The sequence below is a fragment of the Vidua chalybeata genome, chromosome 13 (genome assembly GCF_026979565.1).
Source record: "Vidua chalybeata isolate OUT-0048 chromosome 13, bVidCha1 merged haplotype, whole genome shotgun sequence".
In the NCBI taxonomy this organism is placed as follows: domain Eukaryota; kingdom Metazoa; phylum Chordata; class Aves; order Passeriformes; family Viduidae; genus Vidua; species Vidua chalybeata.
The window spans coordinates 2,891,433-2,910,496 of record NC_071542.1 but is presented as its reverse complement, the minus strand read 5'-3'; the positions used below and the strand labels follow the sequence as shown (position 1 = coordinate 2,910,496).

At 41.3% G+C, this 19,064-nt stretch overlaps 1 protein-coding gene across 8 annotated transcripts in view; it reads right to left on the bottom strand.

The window, feature by feature from the left end:
• The window catches only part of MYO9A (myosin IXA), a 172,363-nt gene that overhangs the window by 146,885 nt on the left and 6,414 nt on the right, over nucleotides 1-19,064 (bottom strand). The window contains exon 1 of one of the 8 annotated variants that reach the window (XM_053954760.1): nucleotides 2,634-2,690. The exons of the other annotated variants lie outside the window; for them this stretch is intronic. The gene's annotated coding sequence lies outside the window, so the exon portion shown is untranslated. Of the gene's footprint in view, nucleotides 1-2,633; nucleotides 2,691-19,064 lie in introns of those variants that run through there. 8 annotated transcript variants of the gene reach the window in all.

The following is a 19,064-nucleotide window of genomic DNA, read 5'->3' as shown; positions in this document are numbered from 1 at the left end:
GAACTGAATTAGGATGTGAATAAGAGCACTTATTCTTTCCCTTGAGGTCAAAGCACTTTCTGTGCAGGGAATGAGTCAGCATCCAAGGAACTAACCTGGGTTATGCAGTGAACGAATCTCCTGCCTGCATGACTCCTGCCTCACCAGCTGGATATGCTACCAAAAGGCACAGATCCATCATCTGTGGTGCCAAAGAAATGAAAATTAAATAAAGAAACTACGAAAAGGCTTGGTGAGGTCTTGACTGGGCTAGCTGCATGGGAGAAGTGACTTCCATCTCCACTTCCGCCACAGTGTCTCTGCTTGATGCTGGGAAACCCAAATAAGTGGTGCAAAGAAAATCCTGCCCTGGATTGTTCCTCTTTCTTGAGCTTCAGATCTGAGTCACTGAATCTTGACTTGTGGAAGCACTTCTGTTCTCCCAAAACATCCCCATACACAGAGAATAGAATCCTCCAGTTGCTCCCTTGGCTTTTTTTGCCAGAAACCAACAAAATAGTAATATAAAAAATAAAATTTGAAGAAACAAAAGGAATTGTTGGATCTCCTCTCAGGCTGCAATGGTAGCACCATTTAAGTTTTAAGTTAATTTTCCCTATCTGGCTAATGAGAACTGTCAGTGAATGGCAAGGATTAACAAAAAGGCAGAGACTAAGGAAGAGCCTGGTGTACCGTGAGTGTTCTGAGTCCTGAAGGGAAACAAATCCTTGCTACATTTTGTTTTGCTGCTTCTAATGACTAATGAAGTAGTCAGTGGCCAGAGGTAGGACAACCCTGTTCCAAACACCAAGAAAAATCTGTCTTTTATAACTGATAGAATTACATTTACAGCCCCTTCAGGTTTTCCTGGATTAACTCCAGGCTCCAACAAATTTTCAGACAGAGCATCCCTCACCAACACAGCAATTCTGTTCACATGAACAGCCAAAATATCAGATTTTTCTACTTGACTGGTTGGATTTGCTCTTCACAGGTGGACACAGAGCAGTTCAGCCTCTGGAAATCCGACTGGAAACAAAGTGATAGAGTTGATATCCCAAAAACACAGATCACTGTCAAATCCCACACTGCTGCAGGCAGAGCAGAGCCAGTGAGCACAGAGACAGCTGCAGAAACTGTAAATGGACTCAGGATCTCCCTTTTAGCTATACAATCATGTGCCCAGCTATTGATATTTTACTTTGCAGCTAAAATTTCACATTTAGAGCCTGAAAGCCAGCAGCTCTTACAATAAAAACATTTTTGAAACTGATAAAAATGATGGATATGAAGTGTAAGCAACGTTGCCAAGGACTAAAGGAATTCACACTGAGGAACATCTCCCAGCCCCAAAATAGCTACAGAAAATACCTTTTGAGAGCTCAGGAATTACACCAGTATTAAGGACAAGGTGCTTCTTTCCTAGAGGAGCTCAAGAACTTCAGAGAACAAAACCTGGGGACATCAAGGGATTCTTCTCCTCTCAATGCAATGCTGAAGGTGGTAGGAGCAGGCTGAGGACTGCCGTGCTGAAAAGGAAATTTGCTGAAGGATGTGGAGGCACTCCAGGACCACTTCCAGCTCCTACAAGCACCACACTTGAGATAACAGCTGAGAAAAAGGCAGAAGGATTTGCAGAAGCACTAAGAATTGCACAAATACATTGTGCTGGCACCTAAATGCACCGAATCGCTGCATTAGGAAGTATCCAAACATAACAGAAATAACAGGCAGCTCATTAAAAAAAATTTGATTTTTACATGTTATCACCAAGAAGTTATTTCTCACCTTTATGATGAAATGGCAGAGTATTTTGAATATTTCCATACAAATATATATTGATCTATATCAACTATATGTATCAATATACTGATAAATATCAGTATATAGATCCATGCCAAAGGATTTTATTGGGTTAAAGAATCATGTCCTCCCATAGATCCTCAGCATGGATCCTTCTTCAACATTCTCTATCCTTGGGAAGCTCAACCAACTTCCAGCAAAATCCAAGACAAACACAGACACCTCTCAGTCTTGCTTATTGTGGAGTCCAGAGACACAGGAAAATAAACATTAAATCACTATGGAAGTGACGATATCTATGCTGTATTTCCCTAAAAATATAAAATTAGGGACAATTTACATAAATGAATGTCACTATGTTATTTTTGAATACTTGGTCAAAAAATTATAATGTCAGATGTTTTTCCTGTAGTCTTAGGAGCTTTGAAGTTATTATGAAGAAGATAATTCAGTTTAGGAGTAAAGTAAAATATAAGTGCAATAGCACCAGGAGAAGATATAATAATGTGGTTACTGATGTTCTCCCTTTCCTCATTTTATGGAGGATTATGGACCATGACCAATAGTAAGGAAGGGATTGTTTTAAAGCCTTCTCACAGAAAACTTTTTGGCAAACAGTCAATTTAAAATAAAATTTTCCAGTGTTCCCTATACAATTTTATTGCATTTCACAAGAATTATTACCTGTGACCCACCAACACAAACCCAGAAGAGCTTTCTCTTCTGCCAAGAAGATTCCAACTTTCCTCCTGATAGGACATTTACTGTTCAAGATCAAAATGAACCACACAAATTAACTCTGGCTGGGCAGCAGACAAATCCCATGTTTTCCCATTTCAGGTAGAACATACCTGTTAATGAATGAGAGTTTAAAAGGCCAATTCTCCAGTTTTTCAGCTCGGTCTCCTACTTCTTAAATGACACTACAGTCCAGCTTTTCTCAAGCATCTGAACAGGAATAAAGTTATTTTTAGGAGTCCATAATCTTACAGTGCCATGTGCCCCTGCAGCTACTGGTTTCTTCTGCTACAAGTCTGAATTTCCCCAGCAAAATAACCAAAGCTTCCACTCCAGCCCATCCTCATTCTTTTAAATCCTCCTTAAACAAAGGCAATCCTCAACTAACTTCACCCTTCAGCTGCCTCTCGTCCTTGCACCTCCTTCCCGTTTTCCATGGGCAATGAAATCATTTCCCCACAGAGAATCATCTTCTCTGCATTCAATGAAGGTCAGCCCTCAGCAGCAGGAGCTGCAGTGTCATCAGGAAATCAAGAGACTGCTCCTGGCTGGATTTAGTTTCATATTAAGTAAGAGGTGATGCCATTTGTTATCTGTCTCCTCTCCATGTTCAGTGTCTCAAACAGCTTAGTTATATTTAATAATCTAAAGACTTTATCAGAATTATATAAATAACTTATAAATAATTGATACAGATTCTCTGCACAGCCCATGCGGCACAAGGAATAGATCTTAGAGCACTAAGAATTATGCTGTCGAAGATCAAAGGGAAAAGAATATTAAAACTGTACTGCCAGATCTGGCTTAGTTACCTTACAAAGGGGAAAAAAAACCAAAAAAAAACTCCAGAACCAAAACAAACACCAAACAGGATGAGTCATACTTTAAACAAGACTTTCAGCAACTAGTTCACAGAAAAAATTGTCTTTTTCCTCTAAAGGCCATATTTATAAAAAATATTCAGCCCACAGATTATGATAATTTACAAGCAAGAGCAGGAATAGGATGCTGGATTTAAAGGAACCACAAACCAATATATTCTATCTGAAAATTAAACTGTCAGGCAAATGCCACAACACAAGAGTGGCTTTTAAACTTGAGAATGAGTGTTCTGAAAGCATCAGGACTTGAAACCAAAAACAAAACCCATCTCACAATGCAAGAAGTACTAAAAAATCTCTTGAATTAGACCTGACAGCTCCACTAAAAATAGTTCTTGGCAGCTAAAGCAAAAAAAAAAAAAAAAAAAAGCAGGAATTAATCAAGTATTTAATTGAAAGGGGCTCGGATGTGTCCCTGTGGAGATGCTCTTCTCCAGGTGAGCAACCCCAGCTCTCCCAGGCTGGCTCCAGAGCAGAGGGGCTCCACGGCCTCCTCTGGACTGGCTCCAGCAGTTCCACATCCTCCTTCTGCTGTTGGAGGCAGCTCTGCAGGTGGGATCTCAGCTGAGCATAACTTGAAGCCCTGGACAAGCAAAACTCAGCTCCTCCTTAAGGTCCTAACATTATTGCTTTTCCTGATGGATCAGATACACTGTCTGGAGGCTGTAGAAATTCAGAGATGTTTGATGACCAGCATCAGGGAACCAATATATCCATTAGGAATGTCGTAATGCAGCTTTTTAAAATAAAATAAGCAGTCAATTATCAAGGATCTACATCAGATGCTCTGTCCCAGCATTTTGCTATAATAAACATGCATTTTATGGTGCCTCTGGGTTGTTTAAAACTGTTTCTGGGGGTTCCCACACATTGTGCTACAGGAGTAGGAGGAAAGCATCCTTGATTACCAAATCTCATTAACAGGTACACCCCTACAGCCACCCAACACAAAGAAGGACAGACAGAACCTACAAACAAGGATTAAGATGACACTGGGGAACAAAGACATGCATAGACTTTGCATTTCATTTGAATCTTCCCTACTTGGGGCAAAAGCTGGAGCAACATCACAGCTGGGATCAGGACTTCATCCTGCACTTGGGTAGGAGCTTCCACCTCTCCCAGCCACAAGCTATAGCTCGACACAAACTTGGGGAGCAGATAAATGTGGCTGTAGAGAAAATAAAATTCAAAAGCACATTCTGGAAAATAAAATTATTCTATAAATCACTGCATATATCCAATAAGGTTGCAATTAAGTCAATTGAGATAACAGTCTGTATCTCATTATATTCTCTGGGAAAAAAAACCCATCTCATCTGGAAGCTGAAGATCTGGTTTCTTGAGAGACCAAGCAGCAAAAATCAAAATATTCACTGGACTGGCAGTGGAATGATTTCAATGCTTCAGTGAGCACAAGTTAAACCTTAGCATATTCAAACTAGCACAATGGATTTGCTTTTTATCAGTACTTTCATGGGTCCTCCCTTGTCTTTAGGATTATTTTGCCATCCAGACTATGATGTGGGGGGTGAGCTTTCCGATTTTTTTTCCTTTGTCAATCATGATTTTTCATTAGGATACAGCAATGCTATGCAAAAGAAATTCGGATCTGGTCCATCTTCAAAAAGGGAAGATTAAAACAAAGGGAAAACAAACAGCCCCAGAGCATAGAGCACAGAGAGAGGTCAGGCATCCTCAGATGGCTGAAGAAATTGGATGACAGATTGCAGCAACCCAGTATTAAACATCTCCAAGATAATTCCCCATCCCAAGCAGAACCATCACGGGGAGAAAGAGAAGCTTCTCAAAGCCAGGTCTGCCAGACTGCTTCTCTGACATCTGTTCCTGCATTTTCCGCCGGCCGATCCCAAAGCGGCTCTGGTGACAGATTTTCCCTAATTGCAGGCGGTGGATAATCACCCTTTATCCTGAAACAGGGTGCCCAGTGCAATGTGAAAACATCTCCTTTCCAACTCCTATGCTCATTTCCTACAAAACCTGTTCTAAAACGAAAGCCTCCCGTAGGATACGTTGGCTTTGAACATGTCTGAGGTGATTCCATAATTATTGAAGCTTTGGTTGCTGGATTATTCCCAGAGAAAGTCATCAGACCCTCTCATGTTTTACTTTCCACCACGTGCCAACCTGTCCATCCCAATTTTTGTCCTCCACGTTCAAGTGAAAGCAGAGGCACCTCCTTCCCACAGAACAGAGAGCTCCCTATCTTAGTGCAGAAAGCCATTGATTACACTTGACACATGAGATGAGATACAAACATCCCTCCAAAAACTGCAGCACACTTGGGTTTAAGCCTCTTCCTCAATAAAAAATATTAAGCATATTTTCAATTCTTTCTGTGCCATCAGTATAGAAAAAGACAAATCTGCAGTGAGCAAAGTCACAGTGAATAATTGGTTATAAACATAATAGTTACATTTCTTGAAGCTCTTTTAAAATTATCATGAGCAGCCAAATAGCTTCCACAAGCTACTGTGGAATTATTAATTCCTAAACCTAATGTTATTAATTCCTAAACCTGGCATCCCCACCCTTGGGAGGGGACAGGACACAGCCAAGGTCAGTCGTGCGTTATCTGGAGAAACTGAAACGCGATGCTGATCCTGGTGGAACAGGCTCAGGTGACACAACTGGCTTCATTTCCACCTTTTATTTATATGAAGGACAACTGAGATGGGAATGACAGGCCCTCCAGATATCCAGATCTCAGTGGTTTTCCACAAGCACACCTTTATATAGAAAATATATGGATTTCTCAAGTACGTTTAGAAGAATCCAACACCGATCATAAAAGAGAACCCATACTTTCTGCCACACTAAAATACAATGTTATATCACAAACCTTTCCCTGAAGTTCACAAGTACCTTCCAAAATCCTGCCTAAAACTACTACACCATTTACTTTTCTCAAGCTACTAAATCTTTCATTCATATTCACCACACTGCAAATATTCCAGGTGAAGTATTTGCAGTCCTGTGCATGTGTCTTATCTTTTTCATACTCAAAGGATTTATTTCAAAACATTCATCTCCCCAACTACCAACACACCTCAAAGCTCCCCGGGAATCATTTTATGTAAAGCAGAAGTTTGGGGAGGGGGCCAGTAAATCCTTTTAACCTAACACTTTCAGATTACGACGGCACAAAGCCAACACAACTCTCCACAGCAGAAAGAGAGGTCGGGCAAATCCAATAACAAGTATTTAAAAAGACAAGTCAACAAAATTAGTTCAATTTTCTCGCTGGAGGCAAAGCAAGGTCATTATGGAAAGGGGAGGGGTAGGGGGCGAAAAGGAGATTCAGCAATAAAATAATAAAAAAAACCCAGAATATTCAACCTATTGGGTTTTGGAATTACTTCCACTCCGTTTCACTGGCAGAATTAGAAACATTAGGACAGCAGGCTGCCACAACATGCAGGTGCTTGGGGCCATGACACCCAACAATCCATCCCCTGTGCTGCCCTGCAGCCAGCAGCCATCATTGTCTGGAGCAGATGCCACCTCTCAGCTCTCATCAGCCACGGGAAGACACAGCGTGGGTCCGACATGTCTAGAAGTCCCAGGATTAGCTGCTAGCACGAGCATGGTGGGAAGACTGTGCTGGTGTGTCACCCCTGTAAATTTCAAAATATACTAAGGCAAAGTTCAAAATGCCCTAAAAAGCAGTTTATGCCATAAGGATCTCAGCAGAAAGGTTTGGAGGACTTGTCTTGGTTTGTCAGATGAATGCCATTGTTCAGATGAACCTTATTTCTTTACCATCCCTGATATTTTCACAGTGTCTGTATTAGCTTGGGGGTTTTTTGAGACATAAAATGATATGAAACATTCTTTCTGTTCACAATAGGCCCATCCTTATGTACCACCCTATAAAATTTTGTCCCCAATATACCAAGTCTACCTATATGGTGAGCACAGGAATCACAGACCACAATTCAGACCAGAAACCTGAGATTTAGCTGACTTTTCAGGACAGAAAACTTGTGTTCTACCCTATGTTATCTTTGATCCTCAGTCAAAAGTCCCTTTCTGCAGAGAAACAGCCTAGGATTGTCATCCTTGTCTATACCCTGGCTGCAGGCAGAAAGCAAACCAAAGTTTCATAGACCTTTAAGTACGTAAATGTGTTTGTGCTGTCAGTGTTTGGGGTCTGACAGACACAGAGCAACCCATTCGTTCTACTCCTGCTTATTCTTGCTGACTTTACACCTGAGTCTCAGGGATTTTCCACTTTCCTTAAGCCTTTCCAATGAATTCTATGGCAAAACTCATCAGCAATTTGACTTAAACATCCTTAACCCCTGACGTTTAAAGGATGATCAGGTTTGAAGGGTAATTTTATAATCAATGAGGGCTTTTGGTTGTTGCCCTTTTTAAAACATGTTTCTCTGAAATAGAGGTTGGGGGATTTCCAAAATTTTATTTATTTTAATGAAGCGTGAAAGACAGGACCAAGTTCCTTGTCCTAACATTCCATAACCGGCTGGTTTGGGATTCCCCCCATCAAAAGTCACCCCAGGCTCTCCTGCTGCCATGAGGAAAGTACATTTCACATCTCCATCTTCCAAACTGCTACCACTGAAGGGATTTGCTGATTTATCATCTAACCATTGACATCCCTCCTTGCAGGTCTCCCTTTTCACCTTTATACCTGTATCACTAAGATGCCAGCCACAGTCCTGAAATCAACTGTATAGAGGTTTCAGCCTCAATAGCCTAAAATACAGCAATAGATTTGATGGAATAAAGATGCTCCCAGTGATTAAAGAATCCCAGAATTGCTTGGGTTGGAAAGGACCTTCAAGATAATCTTGTTCCAACCCCATCATGGGCAGGGACACCATCCATTACACACCATCCCTTTTTAATTGTTCAGTCTCTTTTTATAATGCCAATTATCAGCAGACATATTTTCAAAACATTTCTTCTCTACTACAGCCATGAATTCATAATTTATATTAAAGAACATAATTTCTACAAAAGCAGTAAAAATAAGTCCTATGTGAGAAATAAGTGTTCTTGCTGCATTGTTTTGCCAAGCTAAAAAATATACTGGCATTCTGGTTTGCATTCAATCTGGCTTCATTCATCACTAAAAAAATCAAATTTTAGTTAAAAAAACCCCAAATCCTATGGAAGTGTGTGCAAGGAAGAGCTTTCCTAGCCTAAATTACCAAATAATCAAACTGAGTATATTTTTTCCTCCAAACTTCAGTCACATCTGTAGTCCAAGGACAACCTGTTCACGTCTAACACAAATCAATCGAAACAAACTTTGCTCAAAGACAGTGGTAAAAGATTTGTTTAAAGAATTAAGGTTTCAGCTTTTTTAGTACCATCCAGATGCTGCTAAATATGTCAACTCCAGTGCATTGCTCCAGTAATTTGGGTAAATGAGTGAAGCCTTGGCAGCCATTTGCAATTGCAGCTGAGTTTGTTCTTCATGATTTGTTAGATAGGAAAAATCCCAGAAGAGATTGGGCTTTCTCTGAGTACATAGTTCACTTTTATAATTTACATTAACACTTAGCTAGGGGGATTTGAGCAGAAAAGATCCTCAATCCCTTAAATTCACCACAATATTTACATTCCTACCTTCCCCAATAATTAATGTTATGGAAATGATGGTTGCTCTTTAAGGAAAACATCCCACTAGCAGGATGGGGTGTTAAGTCAGTCTAATAAACATTCCAGAGTGAGTACATGATTTCCTTGTCCTCGCGCTCGTCCTTCTTGACTCCTCTAAAAGACAACAGGAGATGGAACCTTCAGAAAGTCATCAAGACTTCAGCAAGACACATGTGCCTCCCCCTGTACCTGAAAAGCAGAGCACATCTTGGCATGACAAAGGATAGTAAATTATATTCACATAATTATCCCTCCAGAATGCCTTGAAGAACATATGGTATGGAAATGAAACTGCCTGAAATGGATTAACTCGGCTGTGTAATGAGATCTACAGAAGGGAGCGTGAAAAAAGCATTTCAAAACGTATTCAGTGTAGGATCCCACAACTAGGCACATTCATCATCCGGATAAGGTAATGACATCAGGAAATGAGCTAAGTAAATCCAAGATTGAAGTTTCATTTTCTGAAGTGCATCTGTTTGGCTCATATTCCCCCGAACCTCATCGTTCTGCCATGCCAGGTCTCATCTCAGAAGCAAAAGACGCAAGAACATAAATCAAAACAGCTCCTCCAATGAGCAGCTGTGGCAAACATGCTTTTAATTTGATTTTATGAAAAAATTAACTGCATCCCAACAGTCCTTGCCACAGCCCTCCATGACATCTCCTTTCAGGTTGTCCTTTACTGCTGGGCTTGGGGTTTTCTTGGGTGGTGTTGCTAGGGGAAGTTAAACCAGCTATTTTTTTCAGAAGAAAATGAGAAGCACTGGACTAAGCCAAAAAAAGTAAAAGGGACAGCACGTTCCTGCAGAGGAGGTCACATCCTCCAACACTCCTTCCCTGTGACCATCTGGTCACTGCTTTCTGTGTTTGGGAATGAGGAAACCCAAAACTGAGGTGGGCTTATCATGGAGACAACCAGCCAACTCAAAACATTTCTAGGGACAGCAATTATTTTTTATACTTCATGTGCCAACAGCATGAGCAGCTGGCCAAAACTCTGATTGAACATGTCCATGGTGGGATTCTGACTTTGGATCAGGCTGATAGAAAAGGGGTTGACATGTCCAAATAAGTCAAGTGGATGCCCATCACAACAACCACCAGAAATCCTGTCAGGCTGAGACACCTACAAAGCATTCGACATCAAGATTTAGGGAAATTTACAAAGAAGAGCATTCATGTTCTCCATGCCTAAGGACTGTGCTCACCAGTTCAGGTTTAAGGTGAAAAACCCAGGCAGATGATTACTGGACCAAGGCCAACCAGATGTTAAGAAGTTTTAGTCCCATGAATTCTGCTGGCAAGCATTCACAGAAGCATAAATGAGAGGAAAATCCAAGCAAGATCCAGACACACAGAAGCTTTCAAAATTAACATATGGATACTTTATGATGGGTTCAAATTGAATTTTGAATTGTCTCCACCAAAATGACACAAGTTGATGACTACATTGTATGTCCCACTTGACTGCAAATGCTGATCAGGACTGATTTTGTCCAACTACAGCCTCCTACATCCCCCTCTCCTCTCTCTCAACATCCCTTTATGTCTCTGAGGTAAAGAGACTCCACTCCACACCACAACCAGAGCAAACGGAAGGACCGTTATAAACCAACACAAAGAATGATTCAATCAGATGAGCATCGAAGACACCAAACTATCCATTAGGGCATTGAAAATACAAATTAGGAGAAACACAAAGCAGAGAAGGTCAGTTATTGAGTTTATATAGAAATAGGATGAAGTGAGAATAGATACTTCACCTCCAGTAATACGATGAAGAACTTCAAATGGTTTTTCTCTGATTCATCCTGAACATAGCCATGTTATAGACTGGCTTTGCAAGAAGTTAACAAAGGAGAGCTCTCCAAGGGGTGTCCTGGTTTTATTTTGCAAAGAATTCCCCCATAACACAATGCTTCAATAGGAATTTTGTAAAAGCACAGGAAGAAACCTCCTCCATCTATTAACTCTACTACCATCTCTATTCTAGTGCTCCCTGCCATCAGCTGCAAGACCAGTTCTGGAAGCAATTTTCCCTCCACTTTTTTCGCCCAAAAAGCAAAAAATTCCACATCACAATGACCAACACACTGGAAAGTCACAAAGACACTTCAGAAGAATCCAACTTAAGATAATTTTTATTCTCCCTCCTTCCAACACCAGCCACCTTCCAACACCAACCCTGTATGTCACTGAAGCTTTGAGGCAGCTTAACTCACTTGTTCCATTCCAAGGCAGAAAGTGCTGAACCTCCAGGATCCCCTCCAGGATTGCAAGATAGACAAGAGGTTTTATTAGCAAGTGCAACAATCTGCTCCTGACCCTTGCATCCTCCTCCTCACCAGGTCGCCAGATCATGTAGGCGCCAAGGGAACAGGCTGCACTTATTTCAGCACAGCACTGGAAGCCCTGGCCTGATGTGGGATCTGCCCACAAACACTGGATTCTTTACACATTTTCTGCATGCACGCCATAAGCAGTGCCAGAAATACCGGCCACGCGGGAAAACAGGAAAATATTTTATTCCTGGGCTAGGCAAGAAGTCATCGAGCTAAATGCAGCTTTGTTTAGGACCAGAAGTGCCCAGTCTCTGCAACAGGGACAATTCAGGAATGCTGATAAGTCTGTTTTCCATGCATAAATAACCTATGTTCAAGCCCAACCATTTTATCTCAGGGAAGGATAAAGCCCTCGGTGGCAAGGCCCCAATATTTGTCTACTCGTTTATCAAGCAGGAGCCTTATTACAAAGGCTAACTCAAGTGGAGATTAGATTTCCCGTATGAAGGAATGGACAATAACATCAGATATTCTTCAAACACCAGTAAATAAGATTAATGAAGTGCTGCTGCCATGGGCTTTCACCTCAACAATGCCTCAAAAAAATCTCATCCTGGTAGCGCCAAACAAATCTTTCCAAGGGTTTCATCATATTTCAGCGCATAGACATCACCTCGCTTCAGTTGGCCAGCAGCAACTACAAATAGCCTGCAGGAAGCCACCGATTTCCTGAAAAGAGGGTAAACTGAGAATCATAGGAAATGGAAAAAATTAAAGCTAGGTCTAACATCTTGAGTAGGCTGAGAAGGGATAAAAAATACAGCAGCAGCAGCACTGAGCATGTTCAGTCACTTGAATCCATGCAAAATTAAATAAGACTCTTAAAAATCACAGACCTAACAAAGAATTACCTCCTTCAGCACATCGTACCCAGGGCACCCATACTGCTTTCTCTAGGCAGTTTTCACATACAACCACCTACAGTCAACCATCTAAAATCTTAATTAGAAATAAACCAAACTCAGTGTGACATCCACCGAGTGCATCACAAGTTGCAATACTTTGCATTTAAGTGCTCTCAGCTAAAGGCTAACTCAAAAACTGAACAGCAAAACAGAATTCAGCAATCAGCGAAGCTTCACGTGTTCAACAGTTGTGCTGACTCATCAGACACAGGCAAAAATCAACTCAGGGCTCTGCAGGAAACAATCTGAAATAAAAATGTCAGTTTGATGACTTTACCAAAAAAAGTAGGGAGCTTGGTTTTTTAAAAAATCCTGACAAAATGTTGCACAACTAAGAGGAGGGAAAGCACAGACTGACACTCAGACAGCAGGTGAAAAAATTAGAAAAACTGCTGAAATGAAAGTATTGTAGCAGCCCTCCAAAACCCCAGGGATTGCAGGAGATAGACGCAGGACAAGGAGGTGATATGAAAACCATAACGCCATCCATGTGCTGCAGACACTGTCACACACATGGAATAATCACAAGGACAGGAATGTGTATGTGATATGGAAGCAAAAGAGGAATCAGAACAATCTGGCATTCAGAATGTCACTGTATAAATTAAAAATTGAGGGAGGTAAATCCCTCAAAGAAAAAAAAAAAAAAAAAAAAAAAAAAAAAAAAAAAAAAAAAAAAAAAAAAAGAGTTAAAGCTCTCTTTCCAGACACTTAGCCAGCAGAGCAGCTTCCTTCTGATCTGAGAAAGACAACCTTGACCTGCCAGGACATGGCAGCAAAAGTCATTGCTTTATATGATTTTGTTGCTCTTCTCTTGCACCCCAATAGATCCTCACTGCATTAACTTTGCATTTTTATTCTGTACTCCGAGGTGCTTCTGCACATAGAACTCTAGATCACTATCAAGAGGTTGACTCCTCTGCCAGGTCAGGATGCTGATCTCCAGTTCCAGCCTATTCAGGAATGAAAAAAAAAGGAAAACCACCACTTTTCATGATATTCCAAGTGTCTCCTGCAAGATATTTGAAAGAAAAATCCCTTTCATATTCTCTGCAGCTTTTCTCTCCCCTATATGACACCTACAAATGAGGAATATCCCACAGCCAAGGCCATGGATGTTCCAAGACTTACATCTCTTTGGTAGATCTGACAGATCCATCTCAAACTTCACAAGAGACCTGGGACTGTAATTTGGGCATATAGATGATACAATAAAAAGGCAGAAAAAGCCCAGAAATACTATTTAACACTGTAAATAATTTAGAAAATAACATTAGAAACTCTACAAAACATTTGGAAATGTTCAAGCCCTTCAATTGGAAAAAAAATCCCTAAAAATACGAGTAGAACTCATGAGGGTGTTCTCACATCAAACCACCAGTAACATCCTGCATGCTCTCCTAGGTCTTGGTGGCACAATTCTAAACTTCTAAACTTGGTGGAGCTGCTCAGTTTTTGCTCCAAATGAAAAAAAAAGGTTAGTCTTTCAAAGATTTAGAGCTAAGTTGATTGAACCAAAAACAAGGGAGAAGCATATATATAGTCAGCTTTACCAGCAGAATGAAGGAAAGGAGGATAGGGGTCTCTGCTGCACCATAGTCATGAGCAAAGAATACCTCTACCTATGCCCTCAGGAAAAATAAAAATTTCCTTCCTTGCTGAAGAATTTCCTAACTGCCACACTAAACCCCTGCATATCAGCTCTACCCGAGAAACCAGAAGTGAACAAACTGTTCTGCTGGTTGTGTCATTGACCTCAAAGGGCCTTTCCCAGTCCATCCCCAGTTGGGCAGGACCCTCTGGACAGGCATGTGCCTTGCTCAAAGCAGCAAGAAGAAACCCTTCTTACCCTCAGCATGAATTCATCAAATTTATCACCAGTTCCCTTGGGATTTGGGAGCATCTCACCACCTTCTGCACATCAAGAGATCCCAGGACCAGAAAAACAGCCCTTGCTCCAGGAAGATCCTGGTTCAGCTCCAGTCTGGAAGCACGGGCTGCTCCTTTGATGCCCTGCCAGTAGTGGCCTCCAGTGAGGAAGCCCAGGATGAGTCACACCACCGGCAGAAGGAACCTGCCAATCTGGATTGAAACATTCAGATGAAGTTATGGGGTTTTTCTCCCTGCTCTGCCATCTCCCTTTGTGCACAGCGATTCCTGGTAATTGCACACTGCCAGGCAGGCAATCTGGCAAAGGGGAAGCAAATATACCCGGCAGACATGGGGAGGGTCTGCCAACCATGGCTTTGCCCTAAAAACTGAGGAAAGAGGGTGTTAAGGGACTGAGAGGATCATTTGGGAAGAGCACCATAAAAGCTTTTCTGATTTTTCACTGACTTGCATGAATTCCAGTTGGCACTGGGGTTTACTGCTTTCCACACCTGCACAGCTCTGAGCTCAGAGCTTGTACAGTGTCTGCACCATATCTTCAAATATTGTGTCTTCTAATCTGAGTTAGCTTATACATAAATCCACGGAAAAAAACTTTAAAACCCATAAGACAGCTCCAAGAAAAAAAAAGTTGAGCCCTAGGGGCCTCTCCAACAAGGGATAAAACACATACAAAACTGATCCATGTGACATGTACAAAGATGTAGGTAGTCTTTTTATGAAAATATAACATTCTGAGCATTAAAGACTTAAAATTAATACCCTTTTTCCCACAAAATCCATTTTAATCAACAGAGGGGCAAGCTATTCCTTTGCTTCATTCACTATCACGACCTACTGCAAGCCAAAAGCATATTAAAGAATAAAAGCAGTAGCAACATCTCGTCTGTCTGAATTTGGTAATTCTGGCAGTAAAACTCCTAATTCAACATGCTCTTTACTTAAAATTGAAACTGCAGGACAACTGCTGTAGCTGCTGAGCTCGCTGTGCAGCAGAGCATTTCAAGTCTTACTCTGTGCCTCTTTAACGTTGGGGTTTGGTTTTTTTTATCTCTGCAGCCCAACCTCTAATTTAAAGGAAACTGTGCTGGATGCTCTAATTGACCCTGTTCTCTTCCTTCCCCAGTTTGTCTCTATAATTAGCCCTTCCCAGCGAAGGGAATCAGCAACAAGACCTTACCGAGCCCCACCCTGCAGACCACAGCGACTGCCTCATATTGTTTTTGCCCAAAAATCAACAACTTAAGGACAATAAAAGCTTTAAGAATTGAAAAAAAAAAAAAAAGGCAAGATCAAATGTGTATTGATAATTTTTCTGCACATTATGGTGAGTAAAGCAGGTAACCCAAAATTTCACCTGCAACGCTAATCCCTCAGCCGTACTTTGTAACATGAGCAAAATACTTGTTTTCCTCAAAATAACACACAGTTGCATAGCTGCCCACCCCAACTTCACACACGCAAGACTTCCCCTGTGGATCTCTGCACATGCCAAACACAGAGGATTCCAATCTCCACTAAGGCACCAGAAGGCCCCACACCTTTTTTCTTGAGGAATTAAAAGGCATGTTGAGAATGAGGAACAGAAATGCATTTAAAAAAATACTCTTTATCAGCAAGCAAATGTCACCACAGAGATTTTACTTCCCTACTTGCCTCTACAATAGGTGATTCCTACCAGGTGACTGGAGCTGGGTGTATTTTTAGGTATTAAGGGGAAAAAAAAAGAAAGCAAACAAAACCACCACACCAGCAGCAAAAACCCCCCAAAACTAAGCCAAAACAACCCCCCAAAACCCAGTTCATGTCCAGATTTCAGAGCTGCTGAGCACCAGGAAGCACAGGATGAAGCAGAAGATCCCAGCGACACCGGTGAAAACACATGGGATGATCTCAGGTTTAATATGGCCTAACCCAGGTCCTCAGTGCCACCACAGCACCTTCTGTCTCAGTCCTCCATAAAGGATGATACTCCAGCTAGCACAATCCAAAACTAAACCAGAGGAATGTCTCTGGTTAGAGTTTTGTTTTCCTCCACGTTGCTTCCCCCATCCCCAAGGTTCCAAGGCCACCCATTGCAATGGGCTGCTCCTGAAGAAGATGCCCACCAGGACAAGCATCTCGAGGTCTCCTGGTGTGCACCAGGTCCCTATGTCACGATTTTCTGCTCAATTCTTCCACTTGACTTGGCAGCTTTACAATCATTTTGTAACCACATTACATGGTGCAACCGCATTACATTAGAAACCAAACAGGTTGAATTTTTTTATGATTTTGCTGATTAACTTTGCAGACTGACATTCTCTTCAAAACCATCAACATCATTAGCTAAGAATTATCCCAGCAGTCCAGAGTTCCAGCCTCTCAAAGCACACCAACATACATACTTGTGTAACAATCTGGAATTTCAACATTTAGACATTTGGAAAATTAAACTGCAGCTGGCAGGAGTCTCGCTAATAACAGCAGCACCTGAACCTGTAATGATCCTTCACCTAAGGAAAATTGTTCAAGTTTTTTGAATACCTGCCCCCTCGCAGCCCCTGAAGAGCATACCTGAAAAGAAAGTATGTAGATTAATGCTCCCAAAACAGAAAAGAAAGTTGATCCAGTCCTACAAGAAGAGAAAAAAACCCAACACCTTTCTCAGTGCAGAGGATAGTCTGTGCTCAAGGGAAAAAACCTTCAAAATACACAGAAAAACTGCACCCACACCATTGTAAATCCATGTCTCCAGGTTTTAATTTCCAATTATTTTTCTGAGATAGTCTCTCAAGGATTCCACTTTTATTAAAAATAGACTCAACACTAGACAGAAGGTCACAATCTCCCCACCACGCAGTCTGAACCATGAATATCAAACTGAGCTACTTTCAGACTGACTTTCTAATTAGTTTTGTCTGCAATTGAAAAAGTTTCATGCAGGGCCACTCCTTAGACTGCAACAACTGCGTTAAACATCTCATTTCGTTTTTGCTCCTCAGGTTTCACATCTTCCCTGACAAAACAAAAACGAAAGCAGCCTTCAAGCAGCTGAGCTGAAGAGAAAAAAAAAAAAAATGAGGAAACCCCTAATGTTGCTAAATCCAAGCCAGCAAATCCTGGGTGAGATTCACACCTTCCCTCTGTGGGAACAGGAAAATACTCAAGTAGGGATTTTTTTTTCCCCTTGTTTCAGCAAAGACTTTTAGGTAGGAGAATGAATTCTCAGTCCCTCAGAAATGAACCTTTGCACCCATTTTTTCTCCTTACCCCATTTGCTGGAAGTGTTCTTCAGGTTTTTTAATATATTTCTCTCCTCATAAGTATTGTATTGTTCACCCCAGATGAACAGCAATGGGTCTAGAGGGGTATTTCAATCACAAAAATGAAAAAAACACAGCATAGGATGGCTGAACTCAGAAACAGAACACTGAAAGGCAACAGCTCCCACCTGGAATTACAAAGAGATTGGAGCCTGGAACAATGCACAAGTCCATGTCTTTTAGACAAAACTGGTGGGACAAGGAACAGGCAACAGCTGCCAAGTCATCTTTCTTGGCAAGTTATTTCTTAAAGATAGAAGAAGAAATACTGCTGCTAATGTTTATCAACGTTAATAAACTCCTTAATCAAATCCCTGTGGATTGCAGTGAGATCAGAGATGCATTTGGATAAGGGAACTACGTTTTGAAACAAATGCTCTGACAAGTCATAGTGCACTTGGCAACCCCTGGAGTCAAGCGAGGTTAAGCAGTGAGCAGCAAAAGGAATTGTGGATTCAGACAGACTCCTCCGTTGCTTTTGGTAAAGTTCATTCTCTTCATAGCTGAGGAAAACTCTTAAGATTCCTCATTATCTGCTGCAGGCACCTCAAACCTGACCTCTGCTCTGCATTGTCCTCCTATCTCCTTGCCTACCTGCCAGGCACAGTGAAGTGCCTCCGGATAAGATTATTGGCAGCGATGGCCGCCCCAGCTCTCCTGACAGGGAAGGCCGGCGCCTGCCCGTGCAGGTTGTTTGTGCCATGGTCTGGCCGGGAAGGAGGAAACCCAGAGAGTGCCCTCGTTGCTCAGCCAGACGTTTCACCGCACTCCACAAATGTGGGGCCCGAATCCCAAGGGAGGCGCCTGGGCCCGCCGCATCCCTTGGCAGCAGGGCTGGATCTTTATTTTCGGATGAAAAGAAGCAAAAGAAACAGTGGCTCTGCTTTTAAACATCTCTCCAAATCCCTTTATTGAGCTGGAGCAGTTCAGCCATCCTTGCCACCACCAACAGCAACAAATTCCACATAATGATGCCTCATTTATGAAGCAATTGGTGAATTAAGGAGCAGAGACTGGCTCTTCTGCACTCAAAGAAACCTCCAGAAGGGTTATTTACCCACATAACTTGCCTCTTCCAAAAAAACTCATTTATTTAAAAAAAATCATAACAAATTGCTCAGCATTGTTTTAATCAAGCACAATATTTCTAACGATCCACTGTGGTCCGTGTTTTTTTTTTTTGTTTTTTTTTTTTTTTTGTTTTTTTTTTTTTGTTTTTTTTTTTTGTTTTTTTTTTTTTTTTTTTTTTGTGCCTAATGGGACCACATTCCTTAACAATTAAATCATTTACTAATTCCTCCCCAGGGAGGCTGTCCTGTGCACCCAACAAGCACAAACCAACCTAACAGTTTATAGACAAGTGCCATAAAAGTTTAAATGGCAACATGTAGGAGAATTTTTATTTTGGTCTATGTATTTACGTGAAGTATGAAAAGACAGTAGAGTTACGGAAGTCTATTAAAGTAAATATTTTCAGTTAACTTGTTTTAAGTTCATCCCTCAAAACCAACCATGTCGATGCTGAATACAATAAAAGAATTCTTGGCGGTCTATCAAAAACATTCA